The 20,807-nt window shown below is 34.3% G+C and overlaps 1 protein-coding gene across 1 annotated transcript in view; it reads right to left on the reverse strand.

The window, feature by feature from the left end:
- IRF5 (interferon regulatory factor 5) overlaps window positions 1-20,807 on the reverse strand; it is a 1,182,803-nt gene that overhangs the window by 674,918 nt on the left and 487,078 nt on the right. The window contains exon 3 of the mRNA XM_044088631.1: window positions 16,228-16,323. The gene's annotated coding sequence lies outside the window, so the exon portion shown is untranslated. The remainder of the gene's footprint in view (window positions 1-16,227; window positions 16,324-20,807) is intronic.

Here is a 20,807-nt window from a genome sequence, read left to right on the forward strand (position 1 = left end):
GTCGACCAGGTTCAGGAGGCATGATCTGCCTTTCACAAATCCGAACTGGGTGGGGTCCAGAGTTTGGAGGTTACCAATGTCTTTGTTTATGAATTCCATAATGATACGTTCCATGGCCTTGCAGACCAGGCTCATCAGGCTAATAGGGTGATAGTTCTCAGGATCAGTGGTGGCTCCCTCTTTGTGGAATGGGATAACTGTTGCTGTGTGCCATTCAGTGGGCACAAAGCCTGATGTGAGGCTATGATTGAACATGGTGCTTAGGTGGGGAGCCAGTTTATTCTGAAGTTAGTGTAAAACGCAGCCTGGGATGTTATCCGGTCCCATGGATGCTGTGTTTTTGGCTTTAGAGAGTGCTGCTTTTACCTGTGTAGTTGTGATTACTGGAACTCTGCATTCTTCCTGTATAGATATGGGCCCTTTAGGGGGTGAGAGGGGTGTAAAGTTAGCACTGAACCTATCTGCCAGGATGTTGGCAATATCAGATGGTTCTGTAATTTTTGTGCCATTGTGCTGTAACTCAGAGCAGATCTGGGTGTTGCCACTGAGATTCTTGACATAGCTATAGAATGCTTTGTGGTTGTCCCTGTAATCAGTGGCAATCTTGTTTTCGTAGCTAGCTTTGGAGGATCTTATAAGAGATCTCAGCTTCTTACTGAGGCTGACCAGGGAGCTTCTCCACTCATGGGATTTTACTCTCTTTTGCAACAGTTTCTTCCTTCTGTTGTAGAGTTTGTTTATGGTAGGGGACCACCAGATTGGCTTCCTTTTTTTGGAGGATAGCATTTTGGTTCTGTTTGGGATAGCACAATCCATGCACTCGTGTAAGTGCTTATGGAGTGCATTTGTGTAGGATTCAGTAGTCGTAACTGTATTGTTCATCTGCATGGGTGTCATGAAGTTCACCACTTCTGTCTTAAGAAGCATGAAGTTGGCTTTGGAGAAATTTTTTACTGTGGTTTCCTTAATAGGGGGTTGGGGTGGAATGCGGATATCTAGGGTGATTAGCTTATGGTTGGAGCTGACCAAAGAGGAGTTGACTTCAGGTGTGGAAAACCGGTCATTCATGTTGGTAATGACTAGGTCTAGGATACAGTTGCCCCTGGTGGGGGGGGTGCGGAAAAGCTGATCCAGGGCATTGGAATTTATGAATTCCAGAAAGCGCTGAGTGAAGGAGTTGGTACATGAGTAGTTTTCTCAGTTAATGGTGGGGTAGTTGAAATTGCCCAATATTAGGGTGTTTGGTTGAACCCTAATATTTTCCAGTATATCAAGAAAAGAGGAGTGGGAATCCTGGGGCATGGTGGGAGATCTGTAGCAAGCTACAATCTGGATTGCAGTTTTGCCTCGAGTTATTTGCACTTGGATAACCTCGGATGCATTATGCTGAGCAACTACCCTGGAAGTGTAGATATCCTTAATGAATATGGACACACCTCCACCTTTAGTGTTCTGGTCCAGGTTAGATGGCCAAAAATTGTGGTATGAGTTATAGCCTGGTAATGCAGGGGTGCTCTCTGGAGCCTTGAACCAGGTCTCAGTCACTGCACAGATATCGATGTTCTCCATTTTAAGGAGTGCCTTGAATGAGTGCATTTTGAGATTTAGAATTCTAGCACTGAGTAGCATTACCCTCAGTTTTTGCTTGTCTTTTCCTTTTATGGTGGTGAATTTGTCATTTGAACCTTGCCTAAAAAAGGCACTATAGGGGCTGCAAGAGCCTTTACCAGTATCTGGAATCCCAGGGGTGACAGGTGCAGGCCATCTATGGCAAAGTATCGTGGTCTGTCGACCGTGTTGTCCCAGTCAGACAGATACTAAATCCCCTAGAATGACACCAGAAGCTTAGCCAATTGTTGAAGTCAATCATTTTGTCCTTGTACTGTGGTATCATTCTGGGCGATGGCAGGATGCTACTCAGGGCTAGGGTCATACCTGCCTGGGCTTCAAGATCGGAGAAGTATGTCTCAGGCCAGTCAGACCAACATGGACAATCACAGAGTCATATTTGTACTTATGGAGTGACCTGAGTGCTGGGTTATGTGGCGGATCCTGGCACCCGGCAGGCAGTTGACAGTAACCTTCTCCTTGTTTAGCCTGGTGAGTGGGACATCAGTGTGCCTGACTATAGAGTCACTTATGACTAGTGTGTTGGGTATGTTGTTTTTGCCTTATAGGCTGTGGTTGAGTGGCACAATGAGTCTGTGGGCTATGTGTCATTTGGGTTGTGTTGGTGGGGGGAAGTTGCTTGCGTTTCTGCTTTGGAGGTCTCTGTTGCTTGAGCAGATTTTTATTGAGAGCCTCCGCAAATGTTTTTGTGTTTCTATGTGTGGATTTTTGTGGTGTAGGTTTAGTGGGACTATGTGATGAATGTGGTGCATTTACCTCACACAGGCAGACTAAGTATCCAGGTGGCCAACTAAGGGAAAATTGCCCTTTTCCCCACTGTAGTGTGATCCTGAAGTTGGTATATTTAGTTAAGGGTGTGAAGTTCCTGTGAACAAAAACGTATTTGGAGTGTTGTCAGCATTTTGGAGTGTTGTCTGCTTTTATTCTGTGGCATTAAACCTTGGTGGAATTTGTGACCTGGTGTGCTTCCTTCCAGCCTTTTTCTACGTTTGTTTTGGTATTCATAATGACTCCTAACAGTGCTGCTATATAGACAGAAGCAATGAATAATTCATTAGTGCTTAAAATATCCATTAGTTGTAACAGAAAGGTGTTGTTATGCCCTAGAAATAATTTCATAGTATATTTTATTTTTACTGCTTTGGAAAGCCAACTGTCCCTGTGTCAAGTCAGTAGCTATAGTAATTATAGGCATGATATAGTGTAGGCTGCAGGGAATTTATACAAAAGAGGCTAGGATGAATAGCAAAAATAAAATCATTTGTTTAAAGTTTCATGTTGTGGCCTGGGAATGATGAAGGAAGTGAATGCTTATCCAAAAAGTTTTAGCAGATGCCAAATGATACAAAACACACCACTATTAGCACCCCTATAACAATAGGAATGGCATATTTGCATTGCTTTTGTGGTTCTCTCTATGGATTAACTGTTTTGTTACTACTTGCACTGGAAACATATTTAGAATGGTCTGAAATCATTTGTATAAGGTCACTGAGGTCTGAAAAGGGAGCATTAATATTAAAGACAATGCCTTCAAGAAATAGCTTGTCTCTGGAAATTATTAGATAAACGATCTATAGGGTGCATTAGAAGAATCCATAGCATTTATGAAGTAGAGACATTAGGCACAGTCCATGTGTAGGTGTCACCACCCAGCTATGATGGGCAGGCTAAAACATTTGAAAAACAAGTTCAGGTAGTCACATGGTAAGCCCTGGAAGATGCAACACAGTATTTTTCTTCAGTTATTGCAATGTCAGGCATGTTACCAGTAATACTAAACTAGCAGTTTCATACTAATATATATATATATATATATATATATATATATATATATATATATATATATATATATATATATATGCTCTAGGTTACAGTTTAGGCACTCCTTATTTAACTCCTCAGACTGCGTATTGACAGGTAACGGCATGCGTGTAAAGAGATGTGCATGACTCTACATGTTTTCACTCATTACAACATAATTTACCTGCCTACAATCATCTTGGAGGCCTACTTTGCAGTTATTATTAGGGAGCATCACCTCCTCAGGTTCTTTTTACACTGGTCCACCTAAGAGACAGAGAATAGCAACTTATGTCTTGTTCTATCTTTGTTTACCTTGTCCACCACCAAGAACCCAAACCAGCACATTATTAACTGCTCAATTCAGAAAAGGCTAGATTTCTAATGTGTTTTATGTTCAAATAATCTTATCTTTGGCATCTACATTATATAGCTCACAAAATTATGGGTATGGAAAATTCATCCATAAAGTCAAGATGCAACGCTGTTTGAAGACATTATTAAAAATACCCATTTCAGTTGTTAGGCATGATCATCTCTTTAAACATTTTAAATGCAAATATAAACACATTTTCCTGTACAAACTACAACAGCACCAGTATGAGAGCCATCACGAAGAATGTTCTTGGGGCGGAGCCTAGATGGCCAACTGAGAGCAGTGCATTTTGAGAGCTCCATAAACTAGTATAATAATAGGAAAATTTTATTATTTTCATGTTTAAAATGTCAGAAATCTATAGATAAACTACTAAACTACATAAAGATCAATTTTGGTGGAGATATACAAACATGTTCCAGTCAAGTTACTTGGAGATATACTGAGTCACTGAATATGAGCAGCTCAAGAAATTCTCACCCAGATGCTGCTTTGAAAAAAGAACTGCAATTGATGACATCAACCTTACAAGAACTATCTTTGAAGATGGATGGCTTTAAAATGACTTAGAAAACCTCAAATTAAATTCTCAAAAACAGACTGATACTCTTATAGGTTCATAGGTTCATACTAGGCTATCTGCCCAAGGGCATTTATAAGCCTAGCCCATAGTTATTTGGCTTTCGCCACCCCTTTAGTTTGAATAAAACTATGCCTATTATTTTGCTGTGCCTCTGTCAAGCAGTGACACTGAAGTAATCCCTGGGGTATATCTGCGATCTCCCATCCATTGGTCAAGATTCCTCTTGAACAAGGCCAGCGAGGTGCTCTGCCTCACATGTACCGGGATTTTGTTCCACAGCATAGGGAGTCTCTGGGTGATGAATCTGTCCCTCCAGCATGTTCTATTAATAACCGTGTCAAGGTTTAAGTCTCCCGCCCTTGTGGTTTTGAGGGATCTAGATTTTTTGAGGTGAAGCATATTCATCAAATCAGGGTTTGACATGACCTTATGTGTCAGGCACAGGTCACCTCTGAGCAAGCGGTATGAGACTGAATAGAGCTGGAGTTCTTTCAGTCGGGCAGCATGCAACACCATACAAAAATAACAAATATAGAGAGTTCTCTAAATGACATTGAAGGGAGACTCAAAGTGGAAGAATTCCAAACAGAATTTATGCTTAAACAGAATACATGGCTGCTTAACAAAATAGATGACTTAGAAAACAGGGAAAGGAGAACCAACATAAGGATCTTTGGTCTGCCTGAAAACACTGAAGGTAAAGACATTATTTCATTCTTAACAACCTGGATTCCAGAATTTTTAGACTTGAAAGAAAGACTTTCATTTGAAATTGAAAGAGTGCATAGAGCACTGAGGAAACCTGCTTCTAACTCAACAAATACTCCACCTAGATCCATAGCTATAAATGTTCTTTCATTTCTGGATAAGGAACTAATATTCATATCTGCTTGGAGAAAATTACCCTTAATATACAATCAAAGCCTGATAAGGTTTGACAATGATTATTCTTCCAGAATACTAGAACAAAGGAAAAAAAGTCTGGTCAATAATAAAACTGTTGAAAAAACTACAATATTAAAGCACAGCTGGCCTTTCCAGCCAAGATAAAAATACTTTTTGCCAATGAGATGAGATGAAAACCTTTAATGACTTAGAAGAAGCTATTATATTCATCAAAAACAACAACATAGTGTCTATCCCAGAAGAAATGGAATGGATGGCCCCTACTCTTAAAAGAATAAAAGAAACAAATCCTTGGACTGATGCTAGAAAGAAGAAACAAAAAACAGACTCCAAGATAGCTGTCCCAAAAATTAACTCTTACAACTACATCTCTCAAAGTATCAACTGATAGGTACATCACTCGTCATCTGCTTTTATTTAAAAAAAAGTGAACCAAATCAAAAGACTCAGCGTTCGAATATGACCAACCCAACCAACACAGGAACGCTGTATTCCTATGTGTCTTGAAACACCAACCTGGTCTTCACAAACACGCCGAGCAAGATGTAATAAAAATGTAAAAGGCTTTTATTCCATAAGACATGAATACAAGTTAAGCGCTTTCACTCGCCAAACGCGAGCTTCATCAGAACTGTTTAAAAAAGTAATTGATGTGACTTGTATAACCTTTTTGGCGCCAAAATACTACTGACATAAAATTTTAAAGCTACATACATATATTAATAATAATAATTATATATATAAAATAAGTACGTAAAATCACCATATCACATCATCAGATGGATCAAATAAACATCTGCTACTATAAAATATGCAATTTAAGATTTTGCATTCAAATTTACTATGTTAATATAATATTGCAATATTTACAATACATTTGAATCTGTCTACGTGAATAATAATGCTGGCTTAATAATGACAAAATCATTTAAGCCAGGTGTAGTCGAGGCATCGGTATATAATTGCCACCATATTTCCTTATAGGATAATAATCCTTTCAAATCCCCCCCTCTAGATTCAACTACCAAACTATCTAAGATAGCAAATTTGAATGTATGGGTATCACCATATTGTTTGATATGTTTGTATAGGGCATTCTTCTCATCTCTTGTTTTAATACTATATTGATGTGCGTATATACGTTTATTCAGTTTTCTTTCCATCTTGCCTATATAGAATCCTGAACATGCAGTACACTTTGCCAAATAAACCACAGATCTAGTATTACAATTACAGTGTACAAATCTTATAAAAGTCTTGTGTAAATTTTCCAAGGTAATACTGCTTTCTTCAAAAATAGCGCAATATTGTTTGCAGTTTCCACACTTAGTTGTTTTTCTATTATTCAACTGTCTAGTGATATCGCTACTTTCTAAGTACCTTTTTATATTCCAGCCCATTTTATAAACAAAAACTGGTTGGGATCCTAAAATTTTAACTATATCTTGATCAATCATTATAATTTTCCAATTATTACTTATGATCCCCTTAATCTTGCCACTAAATGGGCCATATTCCAAAACGCACGCTCTTCTGTACTCAGTAATCACAGACATATTGTCATGTGTCTGCTCACCTCTGTCATTATGGGGATTATTTTTGTCATGCTTAAGTCCTAACAAGGGCATATATTTTTCCCCCATTCTTTTATAACATTTTTACTTATACAATTCAACCTCTATCCCTAAAAAGGGAACTAATGAAAAGAACTTGTTACTGGTAAACTCAATATAGTTATCAGAAAACGTGTGTTTTCTAAACAGTCTAGATTTGAAGCAGTTGTCACCTTTAGAAATATATGTGTCTAAATATGGAAGTCCTTTCATGTTAGCTGAATACGTAAATTTCAAATATGTACTACTAGAATTTAAAAACTTGACAAATGTATCTAATACTTCATTATTACCATCCCACAATATATAAATGTCGTCCAAATATCGGGAGTAATACCTAACATGTTTGAAAAATTCACTAGTAAATAATGTACTCTCCTCCCACTCAAGCATAACTAAATTTGCGTAAATCGGAGCACACGCTGCTCCCATGGCTACTCCATTGGTTTGTCTGAAAAATTCCCCCTCATATTCAATATAATTGTTCTCTAATACCATGGACATTAATTCAGTAATAAGACATACTTTATCCCAATCATAGCCACTGTATTTTCTAACACTGTAGGCAAAAGCCTCTAATCCAGCTTCTTTGGGAATGCATGAGAAGAGATCTATAACGTCCACTGTGACAAACATAGGATCTAATTGCCACAAACTAACCGGATAGTTTCTCAAAAACTCCCATGAATCCTATTTGAAATTTACGTATTCAGCTAACATGAAAGGACTTCCATATTTAGACACATATATTTCTAAAGTTAACAACTGCTTCAAATCTAGACTGTTTAGAAAACACACGTTTTCTAATAACTATATTGAGTTTACCAGTAATCATCCAAGGAATCTATTTGTCAACATTTTTAAGGGCCAGATTATTAGGGCAATACGCATGACTTCCACTTATTTTGAGATGTTGGAAGAAGTTCTTTTCATTATTTCCCTTTTTAGGGATAGAGGTTATGATCTTAACATGATGAATTGTATAAGTAAAAATGTTATAAAAGAATGGGGGGAAAAATATATGCCCTTGTTAGGACTTAAGCATGACAAAAATAATCCCCATAATGACAGAGGTGAGCAGACACATGACAATATGTCTGCGATTACTGAGTACAGAAGAGCGTGCATTTTGGAATATGGCCCATTTAGTGGCAAGATTAAGGGGATCATAAGTAATAATTGGAAAATTATAATGATTGATCAAGATATAGTTAAAATTTTAGGATCCCAACCAGTTTTTGTTTATAAAATGGGCTGGAATATAAAAAGGTACTTAGAAAGTAGCGATATCACTAGACAGTTGAATAATTGAAAAACTACTAAGTGTGGAAACTACAAACAATGTTACGCTATTTTTGAAGAAAGCAGTATTACCTTGGAAAATTTACACAAGACTTTTATAAGATTTATACATGGTAATTGTAATACTAGATTTGTGGTTTATTTGGCAAAGTGTACTGCATGTTCAGGATTCTATATAGGCAAGACGGAAAGAAAACTGAATAAACATATATACGCACATCAATATAGTATTAAAACAAGAGATGAGAAGATTGCCCTATACAAACATATCAAACAATATGGTGATACCCATACATTCAAATTTGCTATCTTAGATAGTTTGGTAGTTGAATCTAGAGGGGGGGATTTGAAAGGATTATTATCCTATAAGGAAATATGGTGGCAATTATATACCGATGCCTCGACTACACCTGGCTTAAATGATTTTGTCACTATTAAGCCAGCATTATTATTCACATAGACAGATTCAAATGTATTGTAAATATTGCAAATATTATATTAACATAGTAAATTTGAATGCAAAATCTTAAATTGCATATTTTATAGTAGCAGATGTTTATTTGATCCATCTGATGATGTGATATGGTGATTTTAAGTACTTATTTTATATATATAATTATTATTATTATTAATATATGTATGTAGCTTTAAAATTTTATGTCAGTAGTATTTTGGCGCCAAAAAGGTTATATAAGTCACTCACATCAATTACTTTTTTAAACAGTTCTGATGAAGCTCGCGTTTGGCGAGTGAAAGCGCTTAACTTGTATTCATGTCTTATGGAATAAAAGCCTTTTACATTTTTATTACACCTTGCTCGGCGTGTTTGTGAAGACCAGGTTGGCGTTTCAAGACACATTTAAAAAAAAGGAGGGATTCTTAAACAAATGAGAAACAGTAATGATTTATTCAGAATGTTCAGAGTCCAATAATTCTTCACAAAGATAGGTCAAGATGGGTTAGTATTTACATTATATATAAGCCAAACAAAGCTACATATAATACAAACATAGAAGTTTCTATTCCCCTACTTGAACTCAAGTGAATACTTATCTTGCTCATTTTTCATTGATTTTACTTATAATAATTTAAGTAATTAATTAACTAATTCAACAAAGTACCATTCATCAGAGTTCAGACTCAAATGTAACAAATTAACATCATATATAATAGTAGTAACAGTAGAGTGTTTTGAAAAAAAATGCTGTCATGGACACTAATGCCTTCTTCAGTTAAAGTATGATTTAGAAATATCATGTATATCCTGGTTAAATAATAGTAGCAAGCTCTTAGTACAAATGCCATCATTATTCTGTCTATAGTTAATATCAAGTATGACAGGTATTACTGCTATGAGTGCTGTTTGATCAATCATGATATGGTATGCGTGGATGCAGCTAGTACAAATGTCATTATTATTCTGTCTAAACATAATTAATATCAATTATGGCAGGTATCATAGCTTCAAGTGCTGTTTGATTAAGCCTGACATAATGTATGTGGATGCAGCTGTGTCTGGCAGCTGTTATATGTTGCCATTTTCGTCCCTGGGAAGATTTGGGTTGCGGCTTGTGATCGAGGTTTACTAATGCTTGTGTATTAGAAAGAGACATTTGGAGTTTTAGCCTGGATCCGGAGAAGGGGGCTGAAAGAACTTTGATCTGGGATATTTAGGCAGAGAACGTTTTGTTTGTATGTCTGCTGAGTGAGAGGTGGGAGGGCTGGAGGACTATTTTGTCTCTTGTTGTGGTGGCTTGTTGGGAGGTTTTTTTTTTTGACTTGTTTGTTCTCTGTTCTTTTCCTGGCTGCTGCCTCACTGAAAGGGAGGGAATTTAGGCTTGAAGTTGCTGTGAAGTGAAGCTTTGCTTCAGGTGCATTGTGAGCCTCTGGTATGCAATACACAGACACACTAACAGAACACTCCCAGGTTGCTATGGTAATGGAGATAGAGTGACGATAATGCTTAATGGCTCTGAGAAGCCTCCAAGATGATTCTCAGCAATGACGTTTTTGGTTTTAAAAAAAAAAATATATATATATATATAATAAAAGGGCTATTTTAAACCACATGTACACGTATTGGCGGTCTCCCAACACTTTGTTTAGCTCATTAAGTTGATTCTTGATAAAAAAAAAAAATAATAATAAGCGCAATTTTATATTTAAAATGTATTTTGGTCCAAACACATAAAGGACTTACATAAGAATGGAAGTCTGAGTTATTGGAAAGACTAAGAGCACTTGGTCTTGTGCAGTACACTTTGCAATGGTCTGGGAGGTGAGCTTGCTCAGACGTGTTGGGCATATGGGGATAGCTGATTCTAAGGGTGTTTGGGGTTGCCGGGAAGTGCTAGATATTCATAAGATTTCCTTCGTGGAAATATCTGTGGGAATGGAAGGTTTGTTGAGTGGTTCACTGGCAGAGTGGTCACTGCATGGAACAGGCTAGTAAAACGGAACAGTACAAATATTGGTTTGGATATTTTAAGAACATCCTGGAAACACAGCACATAAATGAATGAATGGTATTCTGGCAAAATGGGATGGCCATTGTTGCTCATACTTGAAGTACTATGAGTGTATGCAAGGATGGAAATATACTTATAACAAGTAAGAAACTAGCAGGGTCACATAATTTAAAGTCTATGGACTGTATAAACATGCTTGGAAGGAGCTAATAATAAGAATAAACATTACAGCTTGTGGTCTCTCAAATAACTAAGCAACAGCCAAAAAAAAAAAAAAACTACACACAATAGTTATGTAATGTATGATTTTAGTAAATCTAGACATAAAATATATAATTGTCATATAAGATGAAGCAGTCTGCTGAATTTAGATATTAAAGACAGGATTTAATAACATGGGCTTGTGTATAATAACACTACTGTCTTAACTTGTCATAAATAACATACACTACTTTGAACATCAAGGTGAAGCATGATGATTTTCTTATATAAGTAAATATGCATAACAAGTCATGTAATTGTTTTAACTTGAACTGTAATTTTTGTAACCCATGTTGACCATATATAATACTTAAGCGGTTACCAAGATAACTAATGTTTTATACATGACATCAAACTCACAAAGTTGTTCAAGAGAAAGAACAGAAGCCTGAACTTCAAATGTCACAGAATGTAACAATCATATACTGAACAAATGGTCTCTCTGCTTGTGCTGTGCTGATGAGGTCATAACAAGGCCGAAATATGCATATCCACAGCTAGTGGGGTTTGGCTTTTTTGGCCTGAAATTGTCCATTAAAACAATGAAACAAGTCTTGGGCATTCAGAATCACCAATTAGCTGAAACACCTGGTGTTCATAAGGGTTATCTGCATATATCCCATGTGCCTCTGATTTAAGAGGTTTAAGTGGTCATCTATTTATATTAAGTAATACGTTTTGAAAAACTTCATCAATAAGGGTGAATATGTTAAGTAAATGTGTGCTATAATCTTTTACTGAGGTTTTATATATGATACATCCTACTTTACTATGATTGAATTGCTTGTCATCTATCTTTCATGTAAATAATAGTTGCTTATATAATAAGAAGACATTTATATTATATTAGAATTCTGTCTAATCTGCAATAGTACTATATCTGTTCAAAATAATATAAATATTGCTTATTCCTATTACAAATATTCTCCATATGATAATTCAATTTATGGAGCTCAGATGTTCTGGATTGTCAAGGTATGAGTAATAATCTGATGGACTTAGGTTTATCCATCAGATTAGGAGTAATTTTCATTCCATGCCTAGTGCGGATCTTAGTTTTGTTAACATTTATTCATTTAAATTTATTTCACAAAAACATTTTTAGTATGCCTGACCAAAACATTACTTTACTGGTAAACATTCAAAGTATAAAACTGATAATTTCCTTTAAAAGCTGAAACATATACTTTATAGTTATCAGAGGAAAATGTTTAATAGTCACAATAAAACAAAAAATGCATAGTCTAAATAACCTAAGATGGGTTTAACTTTATTATCTTTAAATACCAATAGCTTAAAGAATCCTAGCAAGAGATCAAATCTGCTGAAACATTTAAAACTGAACAAAGCACAAATTGTCTTCCTTGAAGAAACCCATTTGAAAAAAAAATTACAATTACAAATGGAATCCTAAGGATATATGATATTGGCTCAATCCACTTATAAGACAAAGACAAAAAGGGGTAACAATTTTATGGAAAACAAATGTGATTAACCCAGAAATCATTTATAAATATGAAGATAAAGAAGGTCTTATGGCATTGGTAATAGTTAAATATAATAACAGAATAAGGACCCTAGCCAATATTTACTAGTTCCCAGGCATTGGATCAGGAATTGTTAAAAAAACTTGGATTTCATTTCTAATAATTATAAATAATTAATATTAGGAGGAGATTTTAACTGTATATTTGATATTTATGAATCTACAAATAAAAGACCACTGAGTACATCTGCTGTATCAAAAGCTTTAAACAAGTGGGTAGAATCATTTCATCTTGCAGATACTTTCAAATTTAAAGAAGATAAATCTTTTTTGTTTTCCCATCAAGATCACAGATTTGGTACCCAAACTAGAATAGATAAAATATTTACTGCCCATGACTTACACTCTAAAATCATTAATTTCTCAATCACTCCCTGCCCCTTTTCAGACCGCAATTCATTGATACTAATACTTCAAAATGGGTACAAACCGTTAATCTTTAACTCCAGAATTCTAGCATATATAACTAAAAGTAAAGAGTTTAAACCCTGGTTATTATCTGAATTACAGTTCTTCTTAGATATTAATTACACCACAGAGATTAATAAAATAATGATATGGGACTCATTAAAAGCTTACATATATGGTAAAACCCTAACTTGGTATAAAAAATAGAGAATGGGATTCTAAATTATTAGATCTACAATCCAAACTTTTGTCAGTAAAAGCTGAAAAAAATTAAAATCATTTGGAGATGAAAAAGAAAGTAGAAGTGTTAAACAATAAATACAATGAAATTCTAACACATAAAATTAGTTTAGCTTTAAAAAAACTAAAAATTAATATATTGGCCACTTCTCCCAAATATCTACATAATTTATCTGCAAGAATCAAAATACAATCAAAAGCTAATAACATTAGAAGTATCTTCCATAAATAGAAAGGGAAAATGTCTCGGATATAGGTGACATTTTTGCTGTCTATAGAAATCACTATATGGAACTTTTCCAAAAAGAAAATATACATACTGATCAATTAAATCTAGATGAAAAATGTTCTAATATAAAAAAAAAAATCAGAAAAATGAAAACTAGATCTGCAAGCACACATATCCCAAAAATAAATTATAGATACAATAAAATAGGGTAAAAGTAATAAAGCCCCAGGTATAGATGGCATAATTATGGAAATATATAAATGTTTTCCTTCAAAGATACTATCCCTCTTCCATAAAACTCTATTAGAAATTCAGTCACAAGCTTTAATACCACCCTCCTGGAGATATTCCTTAATCACATCAATCCTAAAGGAAAACAAATCCCCAAACCTCTGTACCTCATATAGACCTATATCATTATTAAATAATGACTATAAGATATTTATGACAATATTAAGTAACAAAATGAAAATACCACTATCCAAAACAATAAATAATGATCAAACTGGATTTAAATATCATAGACACACACATGACAATATTAAAAGGATAATTTCTCTTACAGATTATGTTAATAAAGAAAATAAAGGAACACTCATAAGTGGCTTAGATATTGAGAAAGCCTTTGATTCCCTAAATTGGGACTAGTTATTCAAAATTCTGGTGTTATATGAATTTCCTCCTTCCTTTGTTCATCTACTAAAGAATATATACACAAATAATTTAGCGTATGTTAAGCTAGGTCTTTTCACCTCTGAATCTATACATATAACAAAAAGTACTAAACAAGGATGTCCTATGACACTGATTCTATTTGCTTTGGCTATTGAAATATTGGCATATTCAACACGTAACAATACAAAACTCAAAGAAGTAGATGTTTATGAACATTACATTAAAATTCTAAAGTAATGCTCTTTGCTGATGACATATTATTAACATTATCCAATACAAAAGAAGAATTAGATATTTTAATTGACACATTTTACAGGACTTCAGGACTCCATTTCAATAAATGAAAATCTAAATTTTTATTTTTAAATAATAATAAAAAAGAATTGCAGACAATGGGGAATCACATTATAGGGAAACAAGAATCTACCTCAAATATTTAGGAATTGAGTTATGCAAGGATAATAATTAATTAGTTTCAAAAAACTACAATAATATCATCAATACAATTAAAATCTCTGTAGAAAAGTGGAACAAAATAATATTAATATTTGAAAACAGACTACAGTTAATAAAAATGGTTTTACTACCCAATATTCTATATATAGCTTTGGCAATACAACTGTTACCAGAAAGGAATTTACTCAAAGAAATAAGCTCATGCCTAATAACATTGTTATGGTTTCCCAAAAGAAACAGGATAACTTTAATACATCATATCAGACCATGGAAACAGGCAGGATTAAACTTTCCTGATATAGAAGCATATATAAAAGCATCAATATCTTAAACAATCTCAGACTGGATAAGTCTAAATTATTCTGCAAATTGGAAGGAATTACTAACTGTAATATCAATAAATGAATTTGATTTACAAAAAAAAAATTCAAATAGATAAAAACAATTTGCCATGGCACATATGTATTAGTATGCAATATAACATAACTAAGCCCACTAAAACTCATATGGTTAATTATTACATTGACTCATTTAGGAAAATTATTAATGCAAATATAGATTTAAAAATCTGGTTTGATCTTTTAACACCATTCATAGTTACAAAGAACTATCCACATAAAATATACAGAGAAATAATTAATTCCTGGGAACAGAAAGGATTTATTTGTTGGTTTTGATGTATCAAAGAACTAAAAGTTCTGGATATGCAAACAATAGAAACAACATACAAAATTCCACAACAAGATTGGCTAACTATGCAAAGCATTCTGATGTATTCACAAGATTTATGCAGAATAATTAGTAATTCTTCATTTAAAGAAATACCTAAATTTAAGAAATACCTATATGAAATCATACATAATGATTATGACATGAGAAATAGTATTTCAAAATTTCACAAGATATTGATAAATTATAAAACAACACCCAAATCCTCATATTGGAATTATATAACAAAAGGACACTCATTACAGCTAACTGAAGAAATTAAATCAAATATTCTATTATCAATAAAATATATATCCTTTACACAATACTGGAAAATGTTTATTGGAAATGCTTGCACAGAGCATTCTTAACTCCAGATAGAATTACTAAAATTAATTCTTCCACAAAGGGAATATGTTGGAGGTGTGAGCAAATGCACAATGCATGTTGGAATCACATTTTTTTCGACTGCGTTAAAAGTAAGCCATTTTGGAATGGTATTAAAACCTTTTTACAAGCTTTATTTAACGAATCGTTTAACTTATCTAAAGCTCTAGTATTATTAAATGTGTACGAAGGTCCTCATTTGAATGAGTTAAATTTATATCTAGTATGGACAATACTTGCAATCTCAAGGAAGTGTACAACAAGAAGGTGGAATACAAACACAATACCAACTCTGGAAGACTTTTACAGCCTACTGAAGACCACAGCATTGTTGGAAATTAAAATTAAAGAATTAAGGATTCATCCTAAGCCATGTATTAACAATCCATGGAAAAAGTCTTATCATTGATTGACACTTTACAATAACTGAACAGATACACTCTGATAACTAGATTGCTATATCTATAAAGTAATTGTATATATTGAGCTCTGTTATAGTGTCAGGCTGATGTAAATAGTGTACACAGTTATTTAAGATGTTATATACAAATTCTATGGAATTTATTCCACTGTATTTGAAAAATAAAAAAAATTGAGAAAAAAAGAAGAATGTTCTTAATTGTATATGTTTACTCACTCTGACATAAAACAGCACTAAATCTAAAAACGTAATTCCATTTTCTTTTGCAGTCTCAAGTTGTGATCATTCAGACATGTGGCTCAACACATGCACCTAGAAAAGAAAGAGAAATTATACTTTTAGAAATTAAGTCAGATCTTTTACTTTATGTACATACAGTTTACCAAGACAACTCAAACACACATACACATTATCCACTGACTAAGTACTACATTTCATGGTTACACAGACTGGTATTATTATGGGATGATAAGAAACTTGCTTTAGGTCAGATCTTGATATCATCTGATCATTTTATGGAAGATTACTTAACAAGCTGAGGCGGTGTAAACCTTTGCTCTAGGTGATTGCCACTAAGCCAGTTGATGGCAACACTTTGAAGGATATCAGCAGGGTTCATATAGAAGCTTTACCAGCACATACATTGTAACCAGACTTGAACAAACCATTATTGTTTCAAACAAATGCACTCATGTGGCAAAACTCTCTTGAGGATGATTAAGAATCATACAACAAAAAGATATACTTGACTATCATGGTGGGACTCCCCTGCAGTGTACAGATCTTGTATTCACAGAAGTGCCATGTGTTTTCCATAGTTTAATCATCAAGGGATGGCTATGTCCAAATATAATAAAAAATACTAGTGCAATGCTCATAATGTAGTAATTACACAAAGATATCAACATTCATTAATTGTGATAAAGCACACACATAACAGCATAAGGTACTTGTTAAAGTTATTTCCACAAGCTTTTTTTCTCAAAAAAATGTAGAACAAGGCCTGATTTAATGGCTGTACACAGTGACAGTAAATATTCATTTTAATTGCTTACTTTTTTTGGGGGGGGTGGTTCCCACTAGGCATTGCCTATTTTTAGAGTAGAACTAAGATGGTATCCATACTATCTAGAGAAAATATGGCCAGTACTCCAGAAAAAATGCTCTTCTCTGTAGAAGGCAGTGTTGAGTCACTTCCTGCTGTAAGTATGGGGGATTCCAAAAAGTTAAGATGCGTTGTAGGCATACTCCACTATTGCTGTGTGTGAGGAAAATCTGAATGCGAGTACTGAAACTGACACTGAAATGTGTAGAATTATACTAGATACTTTCAGATTACCCAGACAGACTTAGCAGAATTTAATAACAGTGGAGAATTGTTAAGGTATTATTTCAAATATTCTTTGGGCTGAGGTGATAGAAGGGGGTTGAGGCAGGGAATGTTAAGGCTGTTTCATTTGTTGCCAAAGAGTGAGATGGTGTGAGAAACATTCAGGAAAGAATTAGAAAGTGAAACAAAGAGGAATGTGCCTTATGATGTCAGACATTCAGAGCTATGACCAGTAAGAGTATTAAACCAAAATAGAATGTCAGCATATTTCTCCTTTATGAGTGTTATAATCAGTTAAGACAGCTACAAAACAAGAACTGGGAAATGTGACTGATTTTCATTTCGTAGGCAGGTAGTGCAGTACCCCTCTCCAGCCAAGTATATTTTTTAGAAAAAAAAAAAATCCTTGTTCCGTTGGTATTTTGCCTTCTACTGATTATATTGTTTATATTCCCATGCAGTGGAGGTATATTATCTCTGAGACTGGAAAAGTCTATGAACTTTGCTTACAGAAATTGGATAGTATAAAATTTATTATTTCTTAGACCTTGTTCATATTTCATGAACTTGCTTCCTACAACAGACAGATTTTTTTCCCTTCAAAACTGAAATATTGTCTGAAACAAATGTTAAAAAATATATGTTAAACATTTGGGAGAAAAGTATATTTTGCAAGAAAAAAATAATATTTGGACTACGGGATGGGAACTTTTTTCAGATTTGCATCATATTGATAAAAAGCTATGCATTTAGGTTATATAACTACTGCAACTGGAAGGAAATAGTAGTTATATAAAGGGCTAGCTTTTTAGAAATGTTTCCCAAAATGATAATCATATGCTAGGGATTGCTCAGAAAGATTTTGTACTGAAGAAAAGTAAAGGAGCATTTCATTTGGAAATGTGAACCTAAATGCATGATGTATAAGGTTCTGATAATATGGGGATTGTTTGTCAAATTAAAAGAAAGTACAAAGTGTCATTAGATAGTGATGCTTTTGTACAAGATCACCATGTAATCAGGAAAGTGGAAGAATAGGAGGAGAGGAATCAGATAAATAAGGAAGATTCTGAACTCATTACAGCCTAGTGCACCTCCAGGCATTTCTGCAGTTACCTCCTAATGTGCCTCTAGGCATCAAATATTGCTTGCTCATAATTGCATTAATAATTCCAAAACCATGCTACATACGTGGTATCAGAACATTGTATCTTGAAGTATACATGATGGCAAACACAAGTGTATTGATATTTGACCTCTGTCAATGAGTATTTGTTAGAAATGTAAGGTGTTAACTTCAGTTTTTTAAAGGCTCAAGCCATGCCCACTGGGAGTTAAAGGGACATACCTGAAAGAACTGTACTGGAGGGAATGAGTTAAAGGAAGTCAAAGTAATTATTGAATATTATATTAATCAGTTTAAGGCTTTGCAAAGTTCTGATCATACACTTGTGAGGACACAGGGAAAGATAGTCTGGGATGGGACAGCCAAATGAGGGGAAATTGTGTGTTGTAGAATGTGTTAAAAGAAAAAAAAGACAATGAAGGAAAATTGTTATTAAAATTAAACTTAATTTCTTTTCTTTGCTGAAATAGCTTAAAAGCAAAACAGAGGTTTTTACTTATTTAAGATTAGTTTACAGAACATAATTGTGATGCAATCTGATATGAAAGTATTTGGCTGTTTTCTAAATTAGAAAAACAAAGATCCCTTCCTGTTGAGTGGTGTAAGAAGTACATTTCTTTTGGTTTTGAAAAAAAAATGTTGTGGAGTTTTAATATATGTTTGGAATACTCAACTTATTAGAGTGAAAATGTAGATTATTGTGTGTAGATTGTAGAACGGTACAGTATGTGTTCAAACAATGAATTTGTGCATCCGAAATGATGCTACCAAGAGGTGCAAGGTAGTGAACCATTAAATAATTATACTAAGAGAGGAGTGCATTGTGCATTTGCAGAGGATTTTAATTGAAATTTATGAATGAAGACTGACAAAAGAATGATGAAAGATTACTTTGGGAACTGACAGAATGTACAGATATGATTTTAATTTGTGGTAGAAAAAAAAAAGACTTGTGTTCATATGTTCATAGGTTCTAAGGCGCCAGGGAGAACATGATTCAGGTCACAGCACAGGTTCACCATTCGGGTGAACAAACAAGTGAGCATGAGAGCGCGGTGAAAAGTACTAGTGATGCCTCTTCTGCTTCTGCAGGGTCTAATGAACATAATACCCCTTTTTCTCAAGTGAAATTGAAGTTTCCACTGCCTATAAAGCATTATATTCAAAATGAACAGAGGTCCCACTCTCGCAGCAGGACACGGATGAAAGGAAACCCGAAGGGGAAGCTACAGGGACACCAACGCTGAAGAAATTCTGGAACAGAACTTAAAAAGTTTGGTCTGGAACTTATCCAGCCATAATTTATCTGTAGCCGAAGCCAGCATTTTGAAAAAAGGATTATCCTTTATTCCAGCACTGAAACAAGACTTCTCAGAGGTAATTCTGGACTTTAAAATGTTTATAAGAAATGTTCTCTTGAAATTAGCTTTTAAAAATGCAAATGGTGATTACGATAATAATGTTTTAAAAAAAACGAGTACTTACATACCCAATTCACATCCTTTGATTTCAGCTTTTGAAAAGCTTTGTTTAGATATTTTTTATAAATTGCATGCTTCTGATTCTTTCCACAGCAGATATGGAAGGAAATTTAATTTAACTAAATCTGAGCATCAGGCTATGAATAATTTACAGAATAATAATTAGTTAACTATTAGACCAGCTGATAAAGGTGGTCCTATTGTGTTGTTTGATACACAAAGATATAATAATGATATGATTAATATGCTTTCAGATAACTGCTTTTATTCTAAAATAACTTCTAAACAAGTTGAATTTATGACTGAGAAAGTCAATAATGTTTTTAAAGTATTATTTGATGATGGTTTGATTGACATACTGTTGTTTAGTTATTTGTCTGTTAAAGATGCTTTAGTACCTGTCATTCAGGGCCTGCCTAAATTACACAAGGACCCAGTACATCCTCCCTTACGCCCTATTGCAGCAGGAAGGAACTGGTGTATGGAACCTGCTTCTATTTTTGTTGAAAAACTACTGAGATCTGCCTTAAACACATGACCACATATTTTAAGGGTCACCCAGCATTTTTTAAGTGATTTATTTTTATTTATGAACACTTATGACAAACAAGGAAAACCGAATAGTTTGTATTTAGTGACTTTAGATGTCACTTCTCTCTTCACAGTTATCCAGAATACTGAAGGGCTTGCACATGTTAAACAATTTCTAGACAGATTTACTAACTTTGATACCAGAAAGGTTGAGTTAATATGTGCATTATTGGATTGTGTTTTGAACAATGGGTTTGTCTTTGGCAATGACTTCTATTGGCAGAAACATGGCGTAGCTATGGGCACATCTTGTGCCCATAGCTACGCC

This window comes from Protopterus annectens, chromosome 11.part0, assembly GCF_019279795.1.
Source record: "Protopterus annectens isolate FY-2018-M chromosome 11.part0, PAN1.0, whole genome shotgun sequence".
In the NCBI taxonomy this organism is placed as follows: Eukaryota; Metazoa; Chordata; order Ceratodontiformes; family Protopteridae; genus Protopterus; species Protopterus annectens.